The sequence below is a fragment of the Coloeus monedula genome (assembly GCF_965178545.1).
Source record: "Coloeus monedula genome assembly, chromosome: 3".
Lineage (NCBI taxonomy): Eukaryota > Metazoa > Chordata > Aves > Passeriformes > Corvidae > Coloeus > Coloeus monedula.
The window spans coordinates 85,614,632-85,628,959 of NC_138783.1; positions in this window are offsets into that span (position 1 = coordinate 85,614,632).

Below are 14,328 nucleotides of genomic sequence, written 5' to 3' on the forward strand. Positions count from 1 at the left end.
TTGCCTGCTGCTTCAAATTGGACCCAGGACCTTATAACGTCTCTCCAGGTCTTTATCTGCAGCCTTTCTGATTGCAAAACCATAACTGTATCATTTTACACCAGTCAACTAAGCAAGTGCCAGTGGAATAAAATCCACAAAGTGCACACACATACCAGCTCTACAGCTAAAGTAGTCTGTTCTTTGCAAGTTGTAAAGGCCTGCAAATTAAATACCAATTACTGGAAGCAATAAAATGTTTTTTATTGCACAAAATCTACTTAAAACAGAAAAGAATAGTCGTTTTATTTTGAGGAGGGGGACGGGGGGCAGCTCACGAAGACATATATTGGCAGAGAAAGATTATATACAGCGCCTGCACAAGGCCACAATGGAGACATTCTATGGCCGGCAGCAGGCAGGGCTTCCCCCTGTGTTGTACAGAGGGGGGTTCTGCAGAGGTGCTTATGATAGGGATTATTGTAGGTGAGACTTGGGGAGGTGGGAAGCCAGGGAACAGTAGCTCTAGGTAGAAGCAAGTGATGCAAACAAGTTATATGACAGCAATCCGATGTGCTTTTAAGGTCCTTTCCAAATGAGGTACTAAGGGGTTGGTGATGAAAACTACCTGATGTCTCCTCCTTCCCCTGCCCACTTTTCCTTCCCCTCTTTGGGGAAGAATGGGTTACTGGCTTTCTGTCTTATGAGCATCACATGAAAAGGCTCCCAGTTTCCTACTGTACTCTCTGGGCCCCTCAGTGGAGGAGCCCTCTGGGAGGCAGCAAGGCAGGGTGCAGCTCCCCAGAGTTACTAGCTCCACGACAAGGTTGCCATTCCCCCACAAACATCCTCAAATTTCTACAGACCAAAACAACATCAGCAAACCTGCATGTGGGAGGAATTTTTACCCAGATGACACGTTCAGCTTTGCCAGAGTTCAGGTGTCCTTCACGACAACACAGTCCTGTGACTAGCACAAAGAAAGAAGAGTGGAAGTAGCCAAAAAGCCATACTCTGGCAGAGGAAAAGCAGTGTGATAAGCGATATGACAAACTTTATATGCTCAGCCCTTGAACTGCATATCGAAACCTCTCTCCAATAAATGCGTCCCACTCCTCATTTCCTTACTGTTTCATTACTCCTAGAACAGCCCATCCCTGTGGTTTGCCCTTATACAATGCCTGTGCTTCACCTTTGGCTTCACTTAATGCCAGGAACTGCCTGTGCATGGGACAGGACACAGCCCTTGAGAGCACCTACCATGCATGGTGGGTCATGACACTTATGCTGATGGGGGCTTGCATCGTACCACTTTAAATAGGCTTTGAACAACTGGGGTTTCTTTTTTTCCAGTGACAAAAGCAATTTGAGGATTGCAAGCTTGTTTCTTAACATGACCTCATTCTAAGTGAACTAGAATCTCCTGCTCACCAGAGTGTATTTACACAGAGCCAGGCTATGGCAACAAAGACCTTCCAAGCTAATTATCCACAAGCGTGCAGGCTTTCTGTGGATGAATTGGGTTTAGAAATGCTTGAAGACTAGATTCGACTAGACTTAGAAACACAGGGAAAACTGAAACTCTGCCATGTGGTTTACTGCCACTTCAAAGGTTCCCCATGCTTGCCATGTGAAATCTACAAGTTTTGAAATGAAGGATTTAAGCACTGCACTGCTGCTTGTGCTGTAAGGAGAGCAAAGGTGCAGGCATGCACTTGGGCTGCAGGTTCCACTTGGCTTTTGTCTGGCCTGGAGGAGGCATCACCACAAGAACTTGGGTGATGGAAAGGGCCCTGGAATGGTGCTCACTTCCAAGGAGCCCCCAGAGACAATGGTCCTGAGGTAACTGGGAAGTGGTGGGGTCACCCTCCAGCACCAGTGGAAAAAGTGATGCTGCTGGGGCTGCTGGCACCAGAAGCAGCAAAAGTGAAATATTTTCCTTTCTCTGTTCAAAATGGAGGGGCCATGGGTCTTATTTTCCCAGATTATAGCCTTTTTTTCTCAGTTGAACTTTCCCTCCACCCCGAAGCAAGAAGTGCCCTGCCAATGGTTGCCCAGGGTTCACTCACAAGGGCTCAGCTGCTCAACAGCGAGGATGTGGCTTTCAGAACTAGTTGGGTCTCTTGATACCAGCCCCAAGGAAATGGAGGCTCAGGGATGACATCTGCAGATCCCTCTTCTGCCCTGGGTCCTCATTTAACGCTGAGTGAGGAAAAGCTGTGGGTAGCAAAAGGTTTAATGTCATAGTAATGCTGCTCTGTTTGGGGCAGGGGATGAGTCACTGTTACAGACAAGAATATTTATTCTTTTTTTTCCTTAAAGAGGGGAATTCTGTCCTCAACATTGCTAAATGAGTAGGACTTAGGCTACTGCACACCGAAATCGCAGCATGCGCTCCCGTTTACACCCCTTGCTACATGTCCACACACACAAATATTCACCCATTGACAAGGCTGTGGAGGTTTCTGGTTTTGTTTAAAAATTGGCTGCCTGCAGCCTCCCCTTAGTTCCTCTGGGTATGCATGAGCAGCTGTGGAGAGCTGCAAGGCTAGCCAACAGACCTTGTAGCCCCCACAGATGTCAATTAGTTTCTCTCGGGCTTCCTTTGGATACACTCAGGTCTTGAGACCTCCATGTGCTGACTTATTTGTAAAGCATGAGTTATTCACTAACTCCGTGTTACTAATTAGAAGATTATCAGCTCTTGGTGGTTCGCTTGCCTGCTGCAGGGAGGTTCCAAGGAAACCCTCGTACAGACCACACTGAAGGAAAGCATCGATTGATTGCTCTGGTGCAACACTCCTGCTTTACACATTAAGGAGCAACTGGAGGGATATGAAAGGTTTTGGAGACCCTGAGTGCCTTTCCAGGCTTGGGTAACCCAGAAAGCAGCTTGCTGCATCTGCACCACCCTGGGTTGGTGAGAGCTGGCTGTCTGCTGGTGGAGCCAAGCCCAGGGTTGGGGGCTAAAGATTTCGGGAAAACGTGCAACAAGCCCATGTTGGGCTGTAGGAGGGGGGGAAAACGAGCATAAACCCTTCTGGCACCTGGAAAAGACAAGGAGCTGGGTGCTAAAAGGGCAAGGAGGAAGGGAACAGTTAAGTACATTGCCTCTAGACACTGCAGCTTTTTAAAGTAGTTAAACTGACTGCACTCCTCTGGGAATCCATTTTAGAAGAGGCAAAATTGAGTGCATCTTTAATTTGCCTAATTTTCTTCATCTTATATATTTTTGGATCCTCCCTGTGCTAATGAATCCTTGCTGTGTTCACGGGGAGTGAAACTTGTTAATATTAGCAGAGGTCATCATGGCCTTTCTCCGAGCCATCACTGTCCTTCCCGTGACTCGACCAAGCATTCACGAGGGTCATGCCGGGGAAGGAGGAGGGTCAGCTCAACCCGCCTGAAGTTTAACCATTTGCCTTTGATAGAAGGCACCACTTTGATCTAAGGTGTGGCATGAAGTGCAATAGTTAATATAGTTAATATTTATAAGCTTATGTACAAAAAAAAAGAAATAAGGAGGCAGTAACATGAAAGTCTTGGTGCAGATAAAAACGGCCAGTGTAAAGCAGGAGACAAATCTGGGAACAAAAGAGGTTTTGGTGATGCTGATGATGATGTCCTGGAATATCTGGGGTTTTTGATCTGTGACTGTGCCAGGGATTTCTCGTGTGCAGTTAAGTCACTTCATCTTTTTCTGCCTCGGTTTCCCACCAGCAAGGTGGGAATTAAACAGAACATTTTGTCTTCTCTTCATTTGTATGCATTATCTACACAATCTAAAAAGTTTAGTGCATTGCTTCTATTTTTGTTGTGTCTACTGCTTGGCAGTTTCGTGTTCCTTGGGATCCTTAGGCATTTTCCATAACACAGATAATAAGTTTAACAGGTTCTCTCTCTCTCTTTTTTTCTTATGCCTTTGGCCACAGAGCTCATCATATCTTGTTCTCATAAGCCAAATGCAGGAAAGTATCTTCAGAGCATCTCTGTGGGATCTCTGCTCCTCACTGAACAAGGTCTTGCCAGATTACAAGGAAATGAATGATGCTTAATAATTGCAGCTGTCCAATAGACTGATCCATCACATCTGTTCTGCTTGCCAGATGAGTCCAGACCACCAGTGGCCCAAAAATAGCTGCTCTTCTTAAGACTGCTCTGTAAAGCAAGAGGATTCCTGCAATTTTTAAAGGGATAAATCACAAAATGAGGACCCATGCAGGATGTAAACTCCATGCTGGCACGACAAAGATGCACAAATCCTTCAGTGGGGTGGCTGGGAAGAGCAAAGCCCTTTAAAAAGTGGCTTAGTCATTTATGTGTCTCCATTCCCTCTCTAATTTGAGACAACGTGTTCAGATTTCAAACTGTGGTGTGTGTAGTCAATTTTTGTTGTCTTCAACACTAAGAAGTTAAATATTGTGCTCTTCAAAAAGCCATGTCTCATATCTCATAAATCACCAAAAGGTGAGTCATCAGTCACCTCAAATTGAGAGTGCATTTGAGAGGGTAAGTTTAAGTAATTAGTTGTTTGGGATTTTTTTCCACCATTACAGGATATGATCAGATTAAATCTGGCAGACCTAGCTGGAACAGTTTAAAAAGTTACCATCACCAGCTGCTTATTGCTGTTCCTCTGCCAGAGGTTACCTCCATCCCCCACACGCAGAAAGAGCAGTGTGAGCATAGACCTTGGCCACTGATATGCAGGAGTGAGCACCTTAACACAGTCTGGCTTTCCCTTCTTGTGCCTCCGTAGCAGGGTATGCAGGGAGTAGGTGTTGAGAAGTACTATATTCATAATCTTGACCATCGAATGCATATGTAAAGGTTTGGGACTAATTCCTACTTTTTATGAATATGTGAATAAAATTCATCCTGTGTTATGAATAATTTTCCCTATTTAGATTTTGATGTAATAGTTCATGTGATTGTTTTTCCAGAAGCCCCCTGATGCAATTAATTTTAAACACAACTTACTAGTAATAACAGCAAACATGGTTGTGGTTTTTTGTCCCTTACTTTCTAAAATATTTTAAAGTATTTTTTTAATCTTTGTTCTTTTGTTTCCCCATGGCAAATATTCAGGCTCTGTGGACACAGATTTCATGCTGCTTGAGGGAGGAGATATAAAAATTATACTTTCCTTTAGAGAATTATAATGTGAATGAGAGAGAAAAAAACTCCCTTTGTGATCTATTTATGCATTACCAGGCAAACTTTTCTTATGCTTCAAGATCCTTCATGTTCAGATGCATCATTCTTTTATAATAGATAGACTGGATGAAATGTCAAATACAATTGTGAACAATTCCCATTACTTCTAAAGTGATTATAAAAAAAATAGGCCCAATGGGAGAAAAAATGTATTAGTATGTTTGCTAATCCTAGGTTATAGTTAGAGAAAGTTTTTGGCAGGGGTGGTTGAAGAGGTATTTCCTAAAACTGCTTTGTTGTTGAGGTTTTTTTGTTAGACCATTGATCAGTAACACGGCTCAAGAGTAGCAAGTTTTTTTCTCCAAAGATGTATGATGCAAACTGGTGACTTCATGTGATTTGCCTGCTTACCAAGATGAAGAAATCAGATTTAAGTCTGCTACTGAAAGCCATTTTCAACATAAAGAATGACAAAAGCAATGGCTTTTCAAAATTATTATGAAAAATTCTGAAATTTGTTTTCCAAGAAAAACTATTTAGAGGACAACAGCAATGCTTCCTCAGTTTATTTTATTTATTTTATTTATTTATTTTATTTACTTTTACAAATAATATATGATATAGCCTCCTTAATCTACACCTGCTCTTTTATTAATCAAAGTCTGCAGTACAGGGGAAAAAACATCAACATTCATAGGAATTACATGACGTATACAGTTGTAAATGCAAGTGGATTAGTTTCGGAGCTGATCCCATTTAAAGTAGGGCTGGGTGGCTGAGATCCTTTTCTACCTGAATTATCCTATCATCCTAGAAATCACAGCTCAGAATCATGCTTCTGATGCCCATGCAGGCCATAAATTCCCAATGTAAAATTTTAAAGGCTAACATCAGCAGTGCCCTCACATTAGAGCAGCAGAGTACACTCCAGTCTGGAGTGACACTCCTGGTGTCACTGGGAAATGAATTTAGATGCATGACCACATTTGAAATACTTAATAATTGCCTGCCTTCTTCACTAGATGTTTTCAAAGGCCTGACCTTGGGAGTTAGTTTCCTGCGTTCTCATACCAATCCCCCTGTTTGCATTTAGGAGCCCAGTCTCAGATCCTAGATGGACCTGCACACTGCTGAGTGTACCACCACACTTAAATTTGCCATTTTTGAGGCTGGTATCACTGCCTCACTCCCACACCCAGGGGCAGGAGAAGGTGCCTCAAAGGGTCGATTCAAAGCATCTGAGGGTCTTTTCTCAATCTCTGCCAAGCAGACAATATCTTCATGCAGAAAGACTACAGCTATCAGCCTGCAAATGTTGGTACTTAAATTAGGTATCTACTATAGCCCATACAAACAGCTCTACCACCTCCAGCCATAATCCCTCTTCCCTCCTCCTCTCTGCTCCCAAAGAAGAGAATGCTGTATCGAGCCCACACCATGGACTGCCAGACTTTTAGTGCAGACCAGTGCTAATCCCATACATCTGATAACTCTGGGGCACCACTGGAGTCTTTGCACCAGGAGCTGAGTTGGTGCACAACAGTGTGACTATACATAGGCCAAAGTAAAGCCCCCAAGAATGCAGACGTCGTGGGTGTTGCGTTCCCAACACTATTTTACTCCAGTGATCAGCTCCTGCTGGGATGGGCTACTTGCCAGTGTGGACATCACCAGGATACAGATCCCTGTCGTGCTAATACAGCTACGTCTGTCATTTCCCTGGTGGCAGACAAAGATGAAGTGCTTCCCCAGAGTTTCTGCATGAAGTACCGAAGACTGGATTTGTTATCCCTGATAAAACTGAAGGAATATGATTGTTTATTCAGGCATTGTGCTCCCTACAACTGTACTTGCTATGCCTTTCAGTGAATCCAACAAGCAATGTTATCCTGTGCTAAAGGCAATTGAAGACAGCCAATAGGGGTACCTAGTATAAAACTGACCTAGTTCTGCGCTATATGAAGTAGACAGATGATGTCAGACAGGAGCAAAATTTTCTTACCCCAAAGCAAGGTACAGTGTTACTTTGAACTCCTTAAAAACTTGTGGAGAGATACCATATGTAGATACAGCTAAAAAATAAGAATTTAGATAACAATAAATTAGTTACATATACTCTTTGCCAGTACAGCAGCCACACAAAAGTGGCAATTGCACTAATAATTGCTTTCTTGGATAGTATCAAGGTGGTGGGACTATGGACAAGAGTAAATAAAAGATATCACAAGCAGAGGTCGTCTAGGCCAAACACACTCAGAGCTCTTCCATTGATGCCAAATACTTGTTATATTTAGATTTCCTGTTTGTGCAGAGAGAAGAAGACACCATCAAGGACAGGCGGTGTGTCTCAAAACATGTGAAAATAAGCCAGCCTTGTTACTGATAGGGTTGCAAACCTTCATTCAAAGGCCTTCAGTGCAGGTGCAAAGGAGCAAGCAGATGGACTGGAGTAGATTCACTGATTGTCAGATTGTGCACCAGCACAATCAACACAGAGTTGTGAGAGTGGTGCAAAGGTCCAGAAATCCATTGAAAAGTTGAAAGAAGGAATGGATATCCTATTGAAATTACTCCTGGGGACCACCATGGTCTCCTACAGGTCTCTGTCATCCTGAATTTGTAGAAATCTATAATAGAAATACTAAAGTCAGTCTGCATGGAGATGGTTTAATGTGGGGACACCAGATAAAAGAAAAGATAGAAGGGACATGTGACTTTGGCACCTAGATTAGCAGGTCATTAAAGTTGTGCCGGATTTACATGCAGCTTCTCAGTTCTGGAAAACAAGAGAGAGCAGCTAAAAAGGAGAACAGGATAGGACTGGAACCTCAAAGCAGTCAGAAGAAGAGATAAATGAGAGACAATAAATCTCAATCTCAATCTCAGAAGAGAGGAAAGAGAGTAATCATTGAAAACCCCTAAACGTGGGTACATGAAAAACCGGAACATTACCACAACTCTAAAACACCAAGAGATGTAAAGAGGAAGGTACCCAGGCTGTGCCTCTTGTCTTGTGTGTTATGGAATCAGTAGTCTGGAAACACTGGCTAGGCTGTGTGGACAGGCTCAGGGCATGGAAGTGTGTGGGTGTGAGAGCACGAGGCAGACAGACCAGTTCTACTGCAAAATAAAATTACCTTTTCTTCCTATAAGGTCTCACCGTGAGCTCTGCTGCATTGTTGCTGCAAGGCTGCAATAGTGTACCACCTTAATTAACAGAAAAGGGAACAAATAGACACAAATTTGACACAGAGATTTTAAAGAGAATTTTTTTCAGGCTCCTGCATCCCACAAAAAGTAACAACTAAAGGATGGAAGCAAACAGCTGTGGTGAAAGCCAAAGACAAATCAGGCATTTCTTCACTCCTAGCAGCAATATACTGCAAAATTAAAAGGCTGATTAATGAAGATGACATTACAATAGGCAGCCCTTACAACTTCTACATAATTCAAAGAGTAAGTTGGGGTACAGGTGTTGATAGCTTAAACACACACTGACATGGAGAGTGCTAAAGCGATAGTGGAAAGAGGCATTTACAAATGATGGAAACAAACCATTTCAACAGAGCAGCTCTTCACTGGAGGAGAAAATGCAGACCCACAGGCAGCCAGTGATACACTGGTGTTAAAGGTGACGGGAACCAGAAGAGACTTAGTTCAATAGCTAAGGAGGCTTTAGACCATCAGCATGGGTTCAGGCAGCCAGAGCCTCCAGGGCCGGGGGCGAGCACTCAATGCTCAGGGCCCTTCAGACGCCGGCATTCAGATTTGGAAGCTTCTCCTGCACAACTGGCCTCTGTCAGGGACAAAGAAGACTATGGACCAGTGGTGTTTCTGGCTCACTGCTCTACTCAGCTCCAGAATGCCTTCTTTTTAATGCAGTTTTCCTTGTGTATTCATTTTGTTCACATTTAACCTTAGTAGAGATTAGTTTTGACTATTGGGAGAAGAGGAGTAAGCTCAAGCAGATGCATGGGGATAAACTGAATCTTCAATATGCTCGGTTATGTATGGGTATGTTAAAAAAGGGAAAAAGAAAGAAATTGAAAAAAATGCAATATAGTGAATGTTTTAGTTTTAGGCCATATGTCCTTAACAGCTATCTTTTGCACGAGTTGTTGGAAGCAGTCTGGACATAAGAGTATTAAACTACTGAACCTGATAGTGAAACAAATGAGATCTAGAAATAGAATAAGTACATTTATTTTTAATATTTGTCTGTAATCTTTTTGTACTTGTAACTCATCAGTAAGTAATTCTCGATTTTTTTTAAAAAAAGGTATTTAAATTTTCGGCAAGGATCACCTGTAATATGGTTCTGAAATGTTTCATTGGTGTTAGGAATTCTTAGATGGCTGATATAACTATGTGGTTGAAAAATGTCTGGTAATGATTCAAAAGCATAAGCAAGGCAAAAGGGTTTGGTTTTGGTGTTTTGTATGTGTGTGTGCGTGTGTCTGTGTGTCTGTCTGTTTATTTATTTAGGTCTCTTCTTAAAAAACTCACCTTTTCAGTACCCTCTTTTTCCACAGGTTTCCCCTTCTTTGAGCCAATATCATCTATAGCCCCTTATTCACTTTGCAGCATTTCCCCGAGTGAATGTGTTTTTACAAAGCTTCCAGGGTTCCACACCTTTCCAACTGTTCATCTGGGGGAAATAAAAGCCCTAGCTGTTTGAACAATAGCAAAAGCCACAGAGTTAAATTTATGTGAGAGAGGTGTGACAAATAAGCAAAACTCCTCCTTTGAGTTCCCAGGAAAAGGTGTAATGAAATTCCACAGGAATAAATGGAATTACTCCACATACAGACTTCTTCAGGAGGCCACAACCTGATCCCCAAATGGTTGGACTAACCCCTGGTTACTCTGAGAACATGCCACCCTAGTATAAAGCCATAATAATGGTGAGTTCAGGAAATCTGTAGCCCTTTTTATAGCATGGATTTTTCCTCCCAACACGTGGCTACTTGATAACACCCAGTGGCAGCAGCAGGGCCTGAGCGTGTGGACCGCACACACAGCTTCCACTGAACATTAAGCCAGGACGTTTTCCTCAATCCCCAGTTGTTCCCTGAACACGGCAGAGCTGTGTTTCAGCTCACAGTCCTTGTTTACTACTGTCTGCCACCTGTCACCTGAATTCAGTGTGCCCGCCAAGGCAGGTTGACCCAAGCACACTGCCACAGGATATTCGCTTCTCAGCTATGTACTATATGTAAAGTATAAACTATAAAAGTCTCCCATGGAAAAAAATCCAAGGAACCCTGTGCCACATAATGGAATCAGAAAGAGGAAATTATTACATAAGATGTTAGACCATTTATTTTGCCTGAACTGGGTGAAACATAAAGAGCAAATGGAGAATGTAGCTGATGAAAAGCGAAGTTGATTTAAAATTAAATGTATGAATTAATCACATTTTAAAACATAACATTGAAGGTATTGGATAATTAGAAGTGCATTCACATCACTTTTTACTTAATCTAAAGGTTAGGTGGCCAGTTAAGGCTAGTGGTGTGGGGTTCCTCTCCTATACTGCATAAATAGGTTATTGCCTCAAGGTGGAAATTTGTTCTGTTTCATTTGTATCTCCTGTCTCAGCCCATGCCGCATGCCCCAGAGGGATAGCTCCCATTCACTTTCTGAAGGGCCTTCTTTGTCAAGTCCAGAATAATCCCAAACAGATCTCTGAGAGTCATGCTTAACTCTAGAACAAGATGAGTCTTACCCTCCTTTGCACTACTGTGGGCTCAAAAGTTATTGCCTGTTATCTTCATAATTATTTAGAAGTAGCTATAAGACAGTTTTATTCTGGTAATGATGTGCATAACTGTGGCCCATGCTTACTGACAATAACATCCCACAGCTTTAAGACAAACCCTTTCGGTTCTTATAATAAATGTAAAAATACCCATTGCCTTCTACTGAACTGAGTAAGATCACTCATGCACATATCATATACTTCTATATATTCTATAGATATACATATCTATACTTCTAACTGCTTCTGCATTATTCATACACAAATTACTGTCTGTACATGGACATATTAAGAAAATGATTGCATTTGCATACCTTTGCATTTAAGTATTTCTGAATGTGAATAATATAAAGATAGCTTGCATAGTATGGACTAGTAGCTTATAATTTGAGGATATCAAAAAAGCAGGGTAATTTTTCTTGTATTTTTAAATAACAGCTGCTTCACTGTCTGTGTGGCTTTATCTACCAACTAGATTGTACTGTCAGATATCACTGAAAAGGTATCAGCTTTACTTATGCCGTCTTCTGCTACAGCGATGGTTTATGATAAGGAAAATGTTAAGGTGTGTGGCTCATTTAATCAGCAATTTTGCAAGTGTTTTACTTATGTCAACAAAGAAAAAAATTGTTTTTAGCGTCTGGTATCTAGAATGCAGTGTGCAGCATAAATTATTCAAATCAAAGCAACATAAATCTTTGTACAGCAAAGGCAAAGCCTCAGAATTCATCGCTGTGTGTTACAGCTTTGGATAGGACAATGACCTCTAATCAAAACTCCGCAGTACAGTCCCTACACTTAAGATGCCAACTTGCCACTAAGGACCTGATTATCTATAAATTTATGGGAAGCTGCAATAACTGGTGTTTGCCTCCTGATAATGTTTTCTGACACACATCAGGAGATTCAGCTGATCTGTGTTAGAGATTATTGTACAGAATCTGCAGTTTATACGGGCAATGAGTAGACAGAAGGTCCATTTGAGACCTTTAGCTACAGACAAGCGCATAAGGAAAACTGTTTCCATAGAAACATGCCCCACAGCTGTAGTTAGTATAGGAAAAATAGTTTTATGATTATTTCAATGAAGTTCTACCTTTTGTTTTCAGTGCAAGATGTATACAATGGGTTGTTTCATAGTGTGATCTCACTGTAGCTAAGGTCTTACATGAGCAATTCACCCCGAAGAGAAGGACACTACCTTTCCCTTATGTGTTCCTAAGAGTTTTATTAGATTGTGTGGATGGTGTCCACAGAAGAATGATTTTTATATAAAACAATATTGGTTTTCAGAATTTATTCTCTGTACAATAAATGCTTACTTTTACATGAACTCAAAAAAAATTGTAAATAAAATTTTCAGATTAAAAAAAGAACCAGATAAGCATCCAACAAATCCGGGGGAGGAATGTCCAGTGATTCCAGGGGGGAATGAGTCAGGCTGAAAGAGAACTATAGGAAAACAGAGGATGGGCATGAGTAATTTGCTAACAGGTTTGGCAATATCTTCTTTCCATTTGGGTCATTTTTGATTTAGATGGAAAATTTCCAAACAGTTCCCTGGAAATGACAGGGTTGGTGCATCTCCAAACTAGTTAATCCAAGACACTTTTAAGAGAGCTCTTGTTTCTGCTTCTTTGCTTGTCTGCAAAAGCACAAGGCAGAATCCATCTTGTGGTGGCAAGCAGACAGACCTGCACATCTAGTTGAGATTTTTCTCCCTTTCATTTCAAAAGTGTCAACAAGGCTGCAAATTTCCCCTTCCTGCCTCGAATAAGCATGGACTTCATCAGCTGCTTCTGCAAACATATACAAAGTGCAGAATAATATGATGCTTGGATATTTTCTTAATGAGTTTGAAATTAGCAGAATTGCACCAAGTCACACAACGGGCTGGGATGTGCATGACTAGGAGCTGGATTTTGTGCATAAGTGAACGAGCCCAGTAAACAAGAATTCAGCACTGAATGTTCTGAAATCTGTTGCCATGTCAGCTGTGGCACAGGTTTGGTGTGCTTATTGTAATGAGTGGTTATTTTGTTTATTCTGTCAGTTCCAAACAGGATTGAAATCACATCCTCGTAGACAAATCTTGTTTGTGAACTTCATACCCAAGCAAAACCAGGACAAGATGAACAGATCTGTCTTGATGTCTCTGAAAGACATATTTGCCAGAAACCACGTTTTGTACAGTGAAGGAAGACAGAGCCAGATGAAAGATATTTAGATGATAGGACATAATAACTTACAGAGCAGGGGGAGAGGTTCTTAAGTTAGATATTATCCCACATACTGCATAAAGGAGCTGTGTTTCAGGGGCACCATCTGCCCACCAGTGGTCTCTGTATGAAGCTAAGTATTAAAGTTACAGGCTTAAGTTAGTGCTTAAAAATAGATGTTGCCCATACACCTAAATGACTCAGTCCTGTTTTAGAAGTGATGTCCAACAATCCACCAACTCAATAAAATGTATGCTTGTAAATCCCAGGCAACTGATGTGAAAGCTGCTTTGGTGGAACCCGAACCATTTCTGCCATTTTAGGCAAGTAACTTCAAAATCTATGTCGATTAATGGTAAGAAGAGGCAAGAGGTGGCTTTATATTTGCTAATTGTACAAGATCCCACAGTAGCACTACAGAAAAAGGAAAAAAAAGACAAAATTGTGTAACATTTTGTGCACTATTTTAGCAATAACATATTAAGATCATACCAGTAGGAACTGGTTTGGCTACAGAGGATTTGAAAAAGTACTTTAATAAAAAATAACGCAATAATACACAATTCACATATACCAGACAAAAAAAAAAAATCTACTCCCACATGCCTCCAAAGCACTTCCAAAGAAAAAATTCTTTCCAAAACAGGAATCACTAGCTTAGTAATTTTCTTTTTAAGTTTGCAATATGAACCATCTTGGCTTCCCAACAACTGCAGTGAGGCTTCAAGAAGATTTTCCTCATCGTATTTAATTTGTTAATAGGATTTGCATGCACCCTTCCAAAGAAGTATCAAGAAGTATCATTGTTCATGATGGCCGGACAAGGAGAAGAATATTTGTGTCATACAAAATCTATCCATGTTCTCCCCACTGAGAAATAATTACTTGTTCAAAACTTAGAGAGGTGGAAGAGTCAGCTCAGATTCCACCTAAGTCTGTAGGATTAATCTCCATGTCAATTCTAATGGTACAAAAGACCTGAATGTAATTTCCTCTTTTGCCTTGCGGTATACCAGATTGCAGAAGATTGCATGTATTATTTTAAGGTTCTCCAGAGAAAAATTCCCTGGGCTTCCCTAAAGGACTTCAACCACAGTACAGCTTTTAAGAGGAAAAGCATTGGTAGGAACAGAAACCAGGAACTTAAGGAGTATAGGAAGCAAGTTTCAGAGCAGGCAGAGGTGATAAAAGAGGGAGTAAATTCATGACGGT